The sequence below is a fragment of the Nothobranchius furzeri genome, chromosome 14 (genome assembly GCF_043380555.1).
Source record: "Nothobranchius furzeri strain GRZ-AD chromosome 14, NfurGRZ-RIMD1, whole genome shotgun sequence".
NCBI lineage: Eukaryota > Metazoa > Chordata > Actinopteri > Cyprinodontiformes > Nothobranchiidae > Nothobranchius > Nothobranchius furzeri.
In genome coordinates this window covers 42885316-42897546 of record NC_091754.1, presented here as the reverse complement: position 1 = coordinate 42897546, position 12231 = coordinate 42885316, and the positions used below count along the sequence as shown (strand labels likewise).

The 12231-nt window shown below is 44.9% G+C and overlaps 10 non-coding genes across 10 annotated transcripts; 5 read left to right on the top strand and 5 right to left on the bottom strand.

The window, feature by feature from the left end:
* Nucleotides 1-1050: 1050 nt before the first annotated feature.
* Nucleotides 1051-1122, top strand: trnad-guc (transfer RNA aspartic acid (anticodon GUC)). Its single transcript has one exon. It is a non-coding gene; the product is annotated as a tRNA-Asp (tRNA).
* An 803-nt stretch (nt 1123-1925) lies between these two features.
* Nucleotides 1926-1996, bottom strand: trnag-gcc (transfer RNA glycine (anticodon GCC)). Its single transcript has one exon. It is a non-coding gene; the product is annotated as a tRNA-Gly (tRNA).
* A 2117-nt stretch (nt 1997-4113) lies between these two features.
* trnag-gcc (transfer RNA glycine (anticodon GCC)) lies at nt 4114-4184 on the bottom strand. The gene has a single exon. It is a non-coding gene; the product is annotated as a tRNA-Gly (tRNA).
* Nucleotides 4185-5429: 1245 nt separating this feature from the next.
* trnad-guc (transfer RNA aspartic acid (anticodon GUC)) lies at nt 5430-5501 on the top strand. Its single transcript has one exon. It is a non-coding gene; the product is annotated as a tRNA-Asp (tRNA).
* Nucleotides 5502-6306: 805 nt separating this feature from the next.
* On the bottom strand, nt 6307-6377 carry trnag-gcc (transfer RNA glycine (anticodon GCC)). The gene has a single exon. It is a non-coding gene; the product is annotated as a tRNA-Gly (tRNA).
* A 1244-nt stretch (nt 6378-7621) lies between these two features.
* trnad-guc (transfer RNA aspartic acid (anticodon GUC)) lies at nt 7622-7693 on the top strand. The gene has a single exon. It is a non-coding gene; the product is annotated as a tRNA-Asp (tRNA).
* An 805-nt stretch (nt 7694-8498) lies between these two features.
* On the bottom strand, nt 8499-8569 carry trnag-gcc (transfer RNA glycine (anticodon GCC)). Its single transcript has one exon. It is a non-coding gene; the product is annotated as a tRNA-Gly (tRNA).
* Nucleotides 8570-9814: 1245 nt separating this feature from the next.
* trnad-guc (transfer RNA aspartic acid (anticodon GUC)) lies at nt 9815-9886 on the top strand. Its single transcript has one exon. It is a non-coding gene; the product is annotated as a tRNA-Asp (tRNA).
* An 804-nt stretch (nt 9887-10690) lies between these two features.
* trnag-gcc (transfer RNA glycine (anticodon GCC)) lies at nt 10691-10761 on the bottom strand. The gene has a single exon. It is a non-coding gene; the product is annotated as a tRNA-Gly (tRNA).
* Nucleotides 10762-12006: 1245 nt separating this feature from the next.
* trnad-guc (transfer RNA aspartic acid (anticodon GUC)) lies at nt 12007-12078 on the top strand. Its single transcript has one exon. It is a non-coding gene; the product is annotated as a tRNA-Asp (tRNA).
* Nucleotides 12079-12231: the final 153 nt, after the last annotated feature.

Genomic DNA, 12231 nt, shown 5'->3' with positions numbered 1-12231 from the left:
AGTTGTACAAATAACACTTTTTGGACCATGCATGGGAGTCCAGGACAAGGTCCGGCGGCTATCAGTCCAGCCCTTAACCGGGGCCGGAAACGTCTTTCGTGCGTGGATGGAAAAAATCACCACCAGCGTAAAACCACACTGTCAACTGGTTATTAAAAAATTAAAGGGTGCAATTTAATTTAGGTACTCACTCTCTCCCTGAGTGGCAGACTCGCCCTGAGTCCGTGTGCGAGAGCCTGTTAATGGAAGTTCGTCTGCGGAGATAAACAGCCGGCCGATGGGGCAATTCTCAGCCCCCCGGACTTTGATGAGGAAGTGGCGCCACGCGGCTCTCCGAAGGCGAACTCCCACTGAAGGGATCTGCTCTCCCGGGTTTCAGCACCAAAAACGTTGGGTAATTTTTATTTGTCCTGTATTACCTCAAAGAAAACTCAGAGCACACGCAGAGGGATTAGATTGATAATTTGGTACATTGTAAACAACCTTAAACAGACAAGGAACACATACTTTGCAAAGTGTGAGATACTTTGCAAAGGGTGAGAAGAATCAATCCACACCAGTCGAAAACCAGTTTCCTCTCACCCCGAGTCGAAACTCTGGAGTGAATTTATTTGCAAGAACACACACACCCATAAATTCCTCAAAAACCCCCTTGGCCTCAGGAGTCCACAGAAGACAAAAGGGATTCTTCAGATAATAGATCAACGAGTCTCTTGGCCAGGGCAAGACGGTGTTCCTGCATAAGAGACTCCCGGTCTGGCCGGTTTGGCCTCCATATAATAGAACAAAAGTGCCTAAAGCATAAAGAAGTTGCTGCAAACATTTAAATGAAAATAAGTACCTCAAGCAGAAAGGAAGCCCTCAGGCAGAAAGGAATTCCTGCAAACATTTAGGGTGAGGTAACTCTGTTTGACAATCAGATTTACCTATCAGTAAAAGTCACAAGTTGTACAAATAACACTTTTTGGACCATGCATGTTGCCAATCATTCAAAGCCAACCAATGACTTCTATATAGCGGGTCAGTGGTTGGCTGATACATGATGTGAGTTCCTCGTTAGTATAGTGGACAGTATCCCCGCCTGTCACGCGGGAGACTGGGGTTCGATTCCCCGACGGGGAGACCGCAGTTAACTTTAGCTTGATGCATTGAACAAAATGGCCAATTTTGCACTTGACCATCACTTCAACTGCTGCTATTTAACCCCAGGTCTCTTGCGTGGCAGCTGTTGAATGCTACCACTGGCCTACCAACCAGGACACGCTAACCTTTATGGCCTGCACGTATCATGCATGGCACAGTAAAATGTGCAGCCTTCATTTTCTTTTCAGAATAGTTACTTCTACTTGTTTTTCTCATTGTCACTGAGGTCTCTACATGTTTGTAATGGAAGCTTTTTGGATTTTATACGGCATCTTGTTGGAACTCAATTTAACTGTAAGTCGTTTTGTAAGTTGAACCTGAATGCATAAATCAACATTTTTAGCTTGCTTTCCACATCAACTGCACCACCGTGTCTTCATTTACACTTATTCGTTGAACTGCAGTGATTGATCATTTGATATGTTTTTAGCTGTCATTTAGGACAGCCATTGGAACACAGGGTTTCTTCCTAATGTGTCGTTTTTCTCAGCATTTCTGTGGTGGAAACCTTTAGGATGTTCAAACTATCTTTACTCATTGCCTCAGCTCCAAGGGTAACCAATAAATGCTGTCTGACGACAATTGTTGCACATCATGCAATGCCATCTGTTGGCATAGATGTTTCAAAAGGCCCATTGAAGAATAGGCACATGAAGAGTAAGAGAACATTGTTCGTATTGGTGAGCGCATCACTGCCTATCACATGAGAGACTTGGATTATAGATGACTACTAACTTTGATGGATGCATTGGACAGGCTTTGAAATCCTATCCAACAGAGGTTGCATTGGCCGGGAATCAAACCGGGGCCTCCCGCGTGGCAGGCGAGAATCCTACCACTGGACCACCAATGCACACAAGCGCATTAGCAACGCCAGTACTCTTGGTGCACAGGACGGTAACATGAGCAGGCTTTTTTTTTTCGGTACTGGACTTCTAGCCTTTGGGTTTCACGATTGCTACATTTTCTGCCTGTTAATTTGCTCAGCATTTCTGTGGTGACAACCATGAGGACCTTCAAAGAAGGTTTACCCATTGTAAACGTCACAAGTTGTACAAATAACACTTTTTGGACCATGCATGGGAGTCCAGGACAAGGTCCGGCGGCTATCAGTCCAGCCCTTAACCGGGGCCGGAAACGTCTTTCGTGCGTGGATGGAAAAAATCACCACCAGCGTAAAACCACACTGTCAACTGGTTATTAAAAAATTAAAGGGTGCAATTTAATTTAGGTACTCACTCTCTCCCTGAGTGGCAGACTCGCCCTGAGTCCGTGTGCGAGAGCCTGTTAATGGAAGTTTGTCTGCGGAGATAAACAGCCGGCCGATGGGGCAATTCTCAGCCCCCCGGACTTTGATGAGGAAGTGGCGCCACGCGGCTCTCCGAAGGCGAACTCCCACTGAAGGGATCTGCTCTCCCGGGTTTCAGCACCAAAAACGTTGGGTAATTTTTATTTGTCCTGTATTACCTCAAAGAAAACTCAGAGCACACGCAGAGGGATTAGATTGATAATTTGGTACATTGTAAACAACCTTAAACAGACAAGGAACACATACTTTGCAAAGTGTGAGATACTTTGCAAAGGGTGAGAAGAATCAATCCACACCAGTCGAAAACCAGTTTCCTCTCACCCCGAGTCGAAACTCTGGAGTGAATTTATTTGCAAGAACACACACACCCATAAATTCCTCAAAAACCCCCTTGGCCTCAGGAGTCCACAGAAGACAAAAGGGATTCTTCAGATAATAGATCAACGAGTCTCTTGGCCAGGGCAAGACGGTGTTCCTGCATAAGAGACTCCCGGTCTGGCCGGTTTGGCCTCCATATAATAGAACAAAAGTGCCTAAAGCATAAAGAAGTTGCTGCAAACATTTAAATGAAAATAAGTACCTCAAGCAGAAAGGAAGCCCTCAGGCAGAAAGGAATTCCTGCAAACATTTAGGGTGAGGTAACTCTGTTTGACAATCAGATTTACCTATCAGTAAAAGTCACAAGTTGTACAAATAACACTTTTTGGACCATGCATGTTGCCAATCATTCAAAGCCAACCAATGACTTTTATATAGCGGGTCAGTGGTTGGCTGATACATGATGTGAGTTCCTCGTTAGTATAGTGGACAGTATCCCCGCCTGTCACGCGGGAGACCGGTGTTCGGTTCCCCGACGGGGAGACCGCAGTTAACTTTAGCTTCATGCATTGAACAAAATGGCCAATTTTGCACTTGACCATCACTTCAACTGCTGCTATTTAACCCCAGGTCTCTTGCGTGGCAGCTGTTGAATGCTACCACTGGCCTACCAACCAGGACACGCTAACCTTTATGGCCTGCACGTATCATGCATGGCACAGTAAAATGTGCAGCCTTCATTTTCTTTTCAGAATAGTTACTTCTACTTGTTTTTCTCATTGTCACTGAGGTCTCTACATGTTTGTAATGGAAGCTTTTTGGATTTTATACGGCATCTTGTTGGAACTCAATTTAACTGTAAGTCGTTTTGTAAGTTGAACCTGAATGCATAAATCAACATTTTTTAGCTTGCTTTCCACATCAACTGCACCACCGTGTCTTCATTTACACTTATTCGTTGAACTGCAGTGATTGATCATTTGATATGTTTTTAGCTGTCATTTAGGACAGCCATTGGAACACAGGGTTTCTTCCTAATGTGTCGTTTTTCTCAGCATTTCTGTGGTGGAAACCTTTAGGATAAACCATCTTTACTCATTGCCACAGCTCCAAGGGTAACCAATAAATGCTGTCTGACGACAATTGTTGCACATCATGCAATGCCATCTGTTGGCATAGATGTTTCAAAAGGCCCATTGAAGAATAGGCACATGAAGAGTAAGAGAACATTGTTCGTATTGGTGAGCGCATCACTGCCTATCACATGAGAGACTTGGATTATAGATGACTACTAACTTTGATGGATGCATTGGACAGGCTTTGAAATCCTATCCAACAGAGGTTGCATTGGCCGGGAATCGAACCCGGGCCTCCCGCGTGGCAGGCGAGAATCCTACCATTGGACCACCAATGCACACAAGCGCATTAGCAACGCCAGTACTCTTGGTGCACAGGACGGTAACATGAGCAGGCTTTTTTTTTTCGGTACTGGACTTCTAGCCTTTGGGTTTCACGATTGCTACATTTTCTGCCTGTTAATTTGCTCAGCATTTCTGTGGTGACAACCATGAGGACCTTCAAAGAAGGTTTACCCATTGTAAACGTCACAAGTTGTACAAATAACACTTTTTGGACCATGCATGGGAGTCCAGGACAAGGTCCGGCGGCTATCAGTCCAGCCCTTAACCGGGGCCGGAAACGTCTTTCGTGCGTGGATGGAAAAAATCACCACCAGCGTAAAACCACACTGTCAACTGGTTATTAAAAAATTAAAGGGTGCAATTTAATTTAGGTACTCACTCTCTCCCTGAGTGGCAGACTCGCCCTGAGTCCGTGCACGAGAGCCTGTTAATGGAAGTTCGTCTGCGGAGATAAACAGCCGGCCGATGGGGCAATTCTCAGCCCCCCGGACTTTGATGAGGAAGTGGCGCCACGCGGCTCTCCGAAGGCGAACTCCCACTGAAGGGATCTGCTCTCCCGGGTTTCAGCACCAAAAACGTTGGGTAATTTTTATTTGTCCTGTATTACCTCAAAGAAAACTCAGAGCACACGCAGAGGGATTAGATTGATAATTTGGTACATTGTAAACAACCTTAAACAGACAAGGAACACATACTTTGCAAAGTGTGAGATACTTTGCAAAGGGTGAGAAGAATCAATCCACACCAGTCGAAAACCAGTTTCCTCTCACCCCGAGTCGAAACTCTGGAGTGAATTTATTTGCAAGAACACACACACCCATAAATTCCTCAAAAACCCCCTTGGCCTCAGGAGTCCACAGAAGACAAAAGGGATTCTTCAGATAATAGATCAACGAGTCTCTTGGCCAGGGCAAGACGGTGTTCCTGCATAAGAGACTCCCGGTCTGGCCGGTTTGGCCTCCATATAATAGAACAAAAGTGCCTAAAGCATAAAGAAGTTGCTGCAAACATTTAAATGTAAATAAGTACCTCAAGCAGAAAGGAAGCCCTCAGGCAGAAAGGAATTCCTGCAAACATTTAGGGTGAGGTAATTCTGTTTTACAATCAGATTTACCTATCAGTAAAAGTCACAAGTTGTACAAATAACACTTTTTGGACCATGCATGTTGCCAATCATTCAAAGCCAACCAATGACTTTTATATAGCGGGTCAGTGGTTGGCTGATACATAATGTGAGTTCCTCGTTAGTATAGTGGACAGTATCCCCGCCTGTCACGCGGGAGACCGGGGTTCGATTCCCCGACGGGGAGACCGCAGTTAACTTTAGCTTCATGCATTGAACAAAATGGCCAATTTTGCACTTGACCATCACTTCAACTGCTGCTATTTAACCCCAGGTCTCTTGCGTGGCAGCTGTTGAATGCTACCACTGGCCTACCAACCAGGACACGCTAACCTTTATGGCCTGCACGTATCATGCATGGCACAGTAAAATGTGCAGCCTTCATTTTCTTTTCAGAATAGTTACTTCTACTTGTTTTTCTCATTGTCACTGAGGTCTCTACATGTTTGTAATGGAAGCTTTTTGGATTTTGATACGGCATCTTGTTGGAACTCAATTTAACTGTAAGTCGTTTTGTAAGTTGAACCTGAATGCATAAATCAACATTTTTTAGCTTGCTTTCCACATCAACTGCACCACCGTGTCTTCATTTACACTTATTCGTTGAACTGCAGTGATTGATCATTTGATATGTTTTTAGCTGTCATTTAGGACAGCCATTGGAACACAGGGTTTCTTCCTAATGTGTCGTTTTTCTCAGCATTTCTGTGGTGGAAACCTTTAGGATGTTCAAACCATCTTTACTCATTGCCACAGCTCCAAGGGTAACCAATAAATACTGTCTGACGACAATTGTTGCACATCATGCAATGCCATCTGTTGGCATAGATGTTTCAAAAGGCCCATTGAAGAATAGGCACATGAAGAGTAAGAGAACATTGTTCGTATTGGTGAGCGCATCACTGCCTATCACATGAGAGACTTGGATTATAGATGACTACTAACTTTGATGGATGCATTGGACAGGCTTTGAAATCCTATCCAACAGAGGTTGCATTGGCCGGGAATCGAACCCGGGCCTCCCGCGTGGCAGGCGAGAATCCTGCCACTGGACCACCAATGCACACAAGCGCATTAGCAACGCCAGTACTCTTGGTGCACAGGACGGTAACATGAGCAGGCTTTTTTTTTCGGTACTGGACTTCTAGCCTTTGGGTTTCACGATTGCTACATTTTCTGCCTGTTAATTTGCTCAGCATTTCTGTGGTGACAACCATGAGGACCTTCAAAGAAGGTTTACCCATTGTAAACGTCACAAGTTGTACAAATAACACTTTTTGGACCATGCATGGGAGTCCAGGACAAGGTCCGGCGGCTATCAGTCCAGCCCTTAACCGGGGCCGGAAACGTCTTTCGTGCGTGGATGGAAAAAATCACCACCAGCGTAAAACCACACTGTCAACTGGTTATTAAAAAATTAAAGGGTGCAATTTAATTTAGGTACTCACTCTCTCCCTGAGTGGCAGACTCGCCCTGAGTCCGTGCACGAGAGCCTGTTAATGGAAGTTCGTCTGCGGAGATAAACAGCCGGCCGATGGGGCAATTCTCAGCCCCCCGGACTTTGATGAGGAAGTGGCGCCACGCGGCTCTCCGAAGGCGAACTCCCACTGAAGGGATCTGCTCTCCCGGGTTTCAGCACCAAAAACGTTGGGTAATTTTTATTTGTCCTGTATTACCTCAAAGAAAACTCAGAGCACACGCAGAGGGATTAGATTGATAATTTGGTACATTGTAAACAACCTTAAACAGACAAGGAACACATACTTTGCAAAGTGTGAGATACTTTGCAAAGGGTGAGAAGAATCAATCCACACCAGTCGAAAACCAGTTTCCTCTCACCCCGAGTCGAAACTCTGGAGTGAATTTATTTGCAAGAACACACACACCCATAAATTCCTCAAAAACCCCCTTGGCCTCAGGAGTCCACAGAAGACAAAAGGGATTCTTCAGATAATAGATCACCGAGTCTCTTGGCCAGGGCAAGACGGTGTTCCTGCATAAGAGACTCCCGGTCTGGCCGGTTTGGCCTCCATATAATAGAACAAAAGTGCCTAAAGCATAAAGAAGTTGCTGCAAACATTTAAATGTAAATAAGTACCTCAAGCAGAAAGGAAGCCCTCAGGCAGAAAGGAATTCCTGCAAACATTTAGGGTGAGGTAATTCTGTTTTACAATCAGATTTACCTATCAGTAAAAGTCACAAGTTGTACAAATAACACTTTTTGGACCATGCATGTTGCCAATCATTCAAAGCCAACCAATGACTTTTATATAGCGGGTCAGTGGTTGGCTGATACATAATGTGAGTTCCTCGTTAGTATAGTGGACAGTATCCCCGCCTGTCACGCGGGAGACCGGGGTTCGATTCCCCGACGGGGAGACCGCAGTTAACTTTAGCTTCATGCATTGAACAAAATGGCCAATTTTGCACTTGACCATCACTTCAACTGCTGCTATTTAACCCCAGGTCTCTTGCGTGGCAGCTGTTGAATGCTACCACTGGCCTACCAACCAGGACACGCTAACCTTTATGGCCTGCACGTATCATGCATGGCACAGTAAAATGTGCAGCCTTCATTTTCTTTTCAGAATAGTTACTTCTACTTGTTTTTCTCATTGTCACTGAGGTCTCTACATGTTTGTAATGGAAGCTTTTTGGATTTTGATACGGCATCTTGTTGGAACTCAATTTAACTGTAAGTCGTTTTGTAAGTTGAACCTGAATGCATAAATCAACATTTTTTAGCTTGCTTTCCACATCAACTGCACCACCGTGTCTTCATTTACACTTATTCGTTGAACTGCAGTGATTGATCATTTGATATGTTTTTAGCTGTCATTTAGGACAGCCATTGGAACACAGGGTTTCTTCCTAATGTGTCGTTTTTCTCAGCATTTCTGTGGTGGAAACCTTTAGGATGTTCAAACCATCTTTACTCATTGCCACAGCTCCAAGGGTAACCAATAAATGCTGTCTGACGACAATTGTTGCACATCATGCAATGCCATCTGTTGGCATAGATGTTTCAAAAGGCCCATTGAAGAATAGGCACATGAAGAGTAAGAGAACATTGTTCGTATTGGTGAGCGCATCACTGCCTATCACATGAGAGACTTGGATTATAGATGACTACTAACTTTGATGGATGCATTGGACAGGCTTTGAAATCCTATCCAACAGAGGTTGCATTGGCCGGGAATCAAACCCGGGCCTCCCGCGTGGCAGGCGAGAATCCTACCACTGGACCACCAATGCACACAAGCGCATTAGCAACGCCAGTACTCTTGGTGCACAGGACGGTAACATGAGCAGGCTTTTTTTTTTCGGTACTGGACTTCTAGCCTTTGGGTTTCACGATTGCTACATTTTCTGCCTATTAATTTGCTCAGCATTTCTGTGGTGACAACCATGAGGACCTTCAAAGAAGGTTTACCCATTGTAAACGTCACAAGTTGTACAAATAACACTTTTTGGACCATGCATGGGAGTCCAGGACAAGGTCCGGCGGCTATCAGTCCAGCCCTTAACCGGGGCCGGAAACGTCTTTCGTGCGTGGATGGAAAAAATCACCACCAGCGTAAAACCACACTGTCAACTGGTTATTAAAAAATTAAAGGGTGCAATTTAATTTAGGTACTCACTCTCTCCCTGAGTGGCAGACTCGCCCTGAGTCCGTGCGCGAGAGCCTGTTAATGGAAGTTCGTCTGCGGAGATAAACAGCCGGCCGATGGGGCAATTCTCAGCCCCCCGGACTTTGATGAGGAAGTGGCGCCACGCGGCTCTCCGAAGGCGAACTCCCACTGAAGGGATCTGCTCTCCCGGGTTTCAGCACCAAAAACGTTGGGTAATTTTTATTTGTCCTGTATTACCTCAAAGAAAACTCAGAGCACACGCAGAGGGATTAGATTGATAATTTGGTACATTGTAAACAACCTTAAACAGACAAGGAACACATACTTTGCAAAGTGTGAGATACTTTGCAAAGGGTGAGAAGAATCAATCCACACCAGTCGAAAACCAGTTTCCTCTCACCCCGACTCGAAACTCTGGAGTGAATTTATTTGCAAGAACACACACACCCATAAATTCCTCAAAAACCCCCTTGGCCTCAGGAGTCCACAGAAGACAAAAGGGATTCTTCAGATAATAGATCAACGAGTCTCTTGGCCAGGGCAAGACGGTGTTCCTGCATAAGAGACTCCCGGTCTGGCCGGTTTGGCCTCCATATAATAGAACAAAAGTGCCTAAAGCATAAAGAAGTTGCTGCAAACATTTAAATGTAAATAAGTACCTCAAGCAGAAAGGAAGCCCTCAGGCAGAAAGGAATTCCTGCAAACATTTAGGGTGAGGTAATTCTGTTTGACAATCAGATTTACCTATCAGTAAAAGTCACAAGTTGTACAAATAACACTTTTTGGACCATGCATGTTGCCAATCATTCAAAGCCAACCAATGACTTTTATATAGCGGGTCAGTGGTTGGCTGATACATAATGTGAGTTCCTCGTTAGTATAGTGGACAGTATCCCCGCCTGTCACGCGGGAGACCGGGGTTCAATTCCCCGACGGGGAGACCGCAGTTAACTTTAGCTTCATGCATTGAACAAAATGGCCAATTTTGCACTTGACCATCACTTCAACTGCTGCTATTTAACCCCAGGTCTTTTGCGTGGCAGCTGTTGAATGCTACCACTGGCCTACCAACCAGGACACGCTAACCTTTATGGCCTGCACGTATCATGCATGGCACAGTAAAATGTGCAGCCTTCATTTTCTTTTCAGAATAGTTACTTCTACTTGTTTTTCTCATTGTCACTGAGGTCTCTACATGTATGTAATGGAAGCTTTTTGGATTTTATACGGCATCTTGTTGGAACTCAATTTAACTGTAAGTCGTTTTGTAAGTTGAACCTGAATGCATAAATCAACATTTTTTAGCTTGCTTTCCACATCAACTGCACCACCGTGTCTTCATTTACACTTATTCGTTGAACTGCAGTGATTGATCATTTGATATGTTTTTAGCTGTCATTTAGGACAGCCATTGGAACACAGGGTTTCTTCCTAATGTGTCGTTTTTCTCAGCATTTCTGTGGTGGAAACCTTTAGGATGTTCAAACCATCTTTACTCATTGCCACAGCTCCAAGGGTAACCAATAAATGCTGTCTGACGACAATTGTTGCACATCATACAATGCCATCTGTTGGCATAGATGTTTCAAAAGGCCCATTGAAGAATAGGCACATGAAGAGTAAGAGGTCATTGTTCGTATTGGTGAGCGCATCACTGCCTATCACATGAGAGACATGGATTATAGATGACTACTAACTTTGATGGATGCATTGGACAGGCTTTGAAATCCTATCCAACAGAGGTTGCATTGGCCGGGAATCGAACCCGGGCCTCCCGCGTGGCAGGCGAGAATCCTACCACTGGACCACCAATGCACACAAGCGAATTAGCAATGCCAGTATTCTTGGTGCACAGGACGGTAACATGAGCAGGCTTTTTTTTTTCGGTACTGGACTTCTAGCCTTTGGGTTTCACGATTGCTACATTTTCTGCCTGTTAATTTGCTCAGCATTTCTGTGGTGACAACCATGAGGACCTTCAAAGAAGGTTTACCCATTGTAAACGTCACAAGTTGTACAAATAACACTTTTTGGACCATGCATGGGAGTCCAGGACAAGGTCCGGCGGCTATCAGTCCAGCCCTTAACCGGGGCCGGAAACGTCTTTCGTGCGTGGATGGAAAAAATCACCACCAGCGTAAAACCACACTGTCAACTGGTTATTAAAAAATTAAAGGGTGCAATTTAATTTAGGTACTCACTCTCTCCCTGAGTGGCAGACTCGCCCTGAGTCCGTGCGCGAGAGCCTGTTAATGGAAGTTCGTCTGCGGAGATAAACAGCCGGCCGATGGGGCAATTCTCAGCCCCCCGGACTTTGATGAGGAAGTGGCGCCACGCGGCTCTCCGAAGGCGAACTCCCACTGAAGGGATCTGCTCTCCCGGGTTTCAGCACCAAAAACGTTGGGTAATTTTTATTTGTCCTGTATTACCTCAAAGAAAACTCAGAGCACACGCAGAGGGATTAGATTGATAATTTGGTACATTGTAAACAACCTTAAACAGACAAGGAACACATACTTTGCAAAGTGTGAGATACTTTGCAAAGGGTGAGAAGAATCAATCCACACCAGTCGAAAACCAGTTTCCTCTCACCCCGAGTCGAAACTCTGGAGTGAATTTATTTGCAAGAACACACACACCCATAAATTCCTCAAAAACCCCCTTGGCCTCAGGAGTCCACAGAAGACAAAAGGGATTCTTCAGATAATAGATCAACGAGTCTCTTGGCCAGGGCAAGACGGTGTTCCTGCATAAGAGACTCCCGGTCTGGCCGGTTTGGCCTCCATATAATAGAACAAAAGTGCCTAAAGCATAAAGAAGTTGCTGCAAACATTTAAATGTAAATAAGTACCTCAAGCAGAAAGGAAGCCCTCAGGCAGAAAGGAATTCCTGCAAACATTTAGGGTGAGGTTATTCTGTTTTACAATCAGATTTACCTATCAGTAAAAGTCACAAGTTGTACAAATAACACTTTTTGGACCATGCATGTTGCCAATCATTCAAAGCCAACCAATGACTTTTATATAGCGGGTCAGTGGTTGGCTGATACATAATGTGAGTTCCTCGTTAGTATAGTGGACAGTATCCCTGCCTGTCACGCGGGAGACCGGGGTTCGATTCCCCGACGGGGAGACCGCAGTTAACTTTAGCTTCATGCATTGAACAAAATGGCCAATTTTGCACTTGACCATCACTTCAACTGCTGCTATTTAACCCCAGGTCTCTTGCGTGGCAGCTGTTGAATGCTACCACTGGCCTACCAACCAGGACACGCTAACCTTTATG